The sequence below is a fragment of the Acomys russatus genome, chromosome 15, assembly GCF_903995435.1.
Source record: "Acomys russatus chromosome 15, mAcoRus1.1, whole genome shotgun sequence".
Lineage (NCBI taxonomy): Eukaryota > Metazoa > Chordata > Mammalia > Rodentia > Muridae > Acomys > Acomys russatus.
The window spans coordinates 37627737-37631010 of NC_067151.1; the positions used below are offsets into that span (position 1 = coordinate 37627737).

General features: G+C 37.3%; 1 pseudogene; it reads left to right on the plus strand.

The window, feature by feature from the left end:
- Positions 1–2484: 2484 nt before the first annotated feature.
- Positions 2485–2918, plus strand: LOC127198912 (60S ribosomal protein L30-like; annotated as a pseudogene).
- Positions 2919–3274: the final 356 nt, after the last annotated feature.

A 3274-nucleotide genomic window follows, 5' to 3' on the forward strand; every position in this document is an offset into this window, starting at 1 on the left:
TGCCTTCCCCTCTGTCCCAGTTTCCTGGTAAGTGAAGGCTTTCGTGGGACATGCCCCTTGGGCTAGTATGCAGATATAAGTGAGTATATACCATTTGATTCTTTCTGCTTCTGGGTTAACTCACTCATTATGATCATTTCTAGCTCAATCCATTTATCCACAAATTTCGGGAATTCCTTGTTTTTAATAGCTGAGTAGTATTCCATAGTGTATATGTACCACAGTTTCTTTATCCACTCTTCTACTGAGGGACACTTAGGCTGTTTCCATGTTCTGGCTATTATGAATAAGGCTGCTATGAACATGGTTATGGATCCCTATATATTTCTATACTCCTCTTCCTTTTTTCAACCCCTATATGCAAACCTAAGAATGAAAGATATGAAAATAAAACTACAATATCTCAAATTACCAACTTACAGATAGATTATTATAGGAAATAGTTAATAAATATGTTAACTATCTGTAGAAAATATCTATATTCCCTAAGCATGTGGGATAGAAAGAATATTCTAAAATAAAGATATATTTAAACAAACAACCAAAAAAGATTGAAAGATAAAGGAAACGAGAGTCATCCCCAAGTCCAACCTTTTTATTTTTTCTCTTTAAATAAGACCAACAATAACTTATAATCAACTTCTAATGAAAATAAACATCTATCACTCAAGAAAGCAACCAAAAACCTACCCAACTTCCCTTAAGGGAAATGGTGTGTCATTCTCTTAAGGTTTCTTCTGGCTGATTTGGAAGGAATAATATCTTTGTAGGAGCCAAAATAAAATTGGGGAAAGTGGTTAAACAAGCTAGGAATAGCATTTGTGGTCCAGCTTCTAAATGTTGAGAAATTCTAGGTTTTATTAGAGTCCTGTGTTTGACAGTCTGAAGTGCTGGACCAATTGGGATTGGAAACTTTCTTTGAAGGTGTCCTGGGAGCTGCCCTGTTCTGATGAGGGACAGCAATTGAAGCATTTGGTGCTGGAACATGAAGGATGCAGGATGTCATTGTCCTGCATGCTGAGAGGAATGAATGCAGTTTTAAATGGTAAGATTATAAGGAATTCATTCTGTTTTGCTTTAAAATTTTTCCATCTTTGTGATCCAATGATAGTCTGAGGCAAATAAAAAAAATTGAAATATGTACTATTTCTTCATAACCAATACTCATCTGTACAGACACATGCCAGAATATCCAACTAAAGTACATCTTAGCACTTCATGCTCAGTTTACTGACATTCTTTATTCCTTCAATACAAAAATTCTTAATGTTCACATTCTATTTTTGTTTTTCTTTGTTGGATTGTTTCCATAAGGTAAGTGGGCCATTGCTGCTCAGGCATTACCTTTAACCCCTGTGAGTTCTCTTAGTTAAAGGTATCTGGATTTCACATTAGAAGAACACAAAATAACTTATAAAATATAACAATTTATTCTTTTTTATTTTTTTTATTTATTTTGGTTAGACTGGTCAGTTTTGGGTTTTGCTTTTGTTTTTTGTTTTATTTTATTTTATTTTTTATTAATTTATTCTTGTTGCATCTCAATAATTATCCCATCCCTTGTATCCTCCCATTCTTCCCTCCCTCCCATTTTCCCCTTATTCCCCTCCCCTATGACTGTTCCTGAGGGGGATTACCTCCCCCTGTATATGCTCATAGGGTATCAAGTCTCTTCTTGGTAACCTGCTGTCCTTCCTCTGAGTGACAATACAGGCGGTAAACTTTAAACCCCTACCCAGATCTAGCCAATGGTCAGAACATTCTCCACAGTTGAGTGGAGAGTGGGATATGACTTTCTCATGTACTCTGGTGCCTCACATTTGACCATGTCCCCTGGAGGGGGAGACCTGGTAACAATTTATTCTTGTCTAAATTTTTAGCCTTATCATTTTTATGTCATATGGAATTGGCTCAGATCATATTAAAGTTTGTTGTGTTATCAGGTAACCAGGCAGAAATGGTCCATTGCTAAACACCAAAAATAAATAAATAAAAATTTTTAAAAAAAATCTACCATTGAAATTTGATGACAGATGTTGAGAGTGAGTGGTAATGAATCCCAAGAGTTCTTGGATTATTTCTTACTGTCCTAGTTCAAGATAATTAACACTATGGTTAAATATAAGAAGCCAGTTTTCCCAACTCAGTTTTTCATAAGGTCTTCCTCCCATTAACGAGAAAACAATGTGGCCAATAAGAAGATCAGTGCAACAGCATGCCTATTGGCTTTATTGTTAGTCAACAAGCCTTATCCAAGCCATTTCTAAAACGCCACTGAACAAATTTTTTCATTTACATTTTTATTGAAATACAAAATGTGCAAACAGTGAAATATTAATTAAAATCCCCTATGTTTCTTTAATTTGGTTGGGAATCAAAGACCATTAGCTCATATTCTGACAAAACGTTTCTACTTCCTGGACATATAAATTCAACTTGTCTTTCATTTACTTAAAAAGTTCTTTTGCCTTTCTTGCTTCCCGGCCATCTTGGCGGCAGATCTTGGTTGGGGATTGTCCCGCACCTAAGGCAGGAAGATGGTGGCCGCAAAGAAGACGAAAAAGTCTCTGGAGTCGATCAACTCTAGGCTCCAGCTGGTGATGAAAAGCGGGAAGTATGTTCTGGGGTACAAACAGACTCTGAAGATGATCAGACAAGGCAAAGCGAAATTGGTTATCCTCGCCAACAACTGCCCAGCCTTGAGGAAATCTGAAATAGAGTACTATGCCATGTTGACTAAAACTGGTGCCCATCACTAGAGTGGCAATAATATTGAATTGGGCACAGCGTGTGGAAAATACTACAGAGTTCGCACACTGGCTATCACTGACCCAGGGGATTCTGACATTATTAGAAGCATGCCAGAACAGACTGGTGAAAAGTAAACCAGGAAAAGTTTTCCTTTAATAAAACTTTGCCAGAGCTCCTTTTGAAGAAAAAAAAAAAAAAAAACAAAAAAGTTCTTTTGCACTAGAAATGTTGGCCCCTTGTCCAGGGATACTTTCATACTTAGAGGCTTTTGAGTTCCCATTTCAGTATCTAAGCATTTCTCAAGAATTCCATCCATGTCTTATCTGAGCCTTTGATCTGGAAACAGGATTTGGAATGGTGCTGACTGATCAACATCTCACCGCACTAGTTCAGCCGGCTCAACACAGGATCTTGAGTTCAGTTATAACCATGGGACTCAAGACCGTCAGGGAGGAAGTATGAGTCCCAGGTTCTATGCGACCTCCCGGGAGACTAAAAACCAGAAGGGTCTGAATTTTTGAGG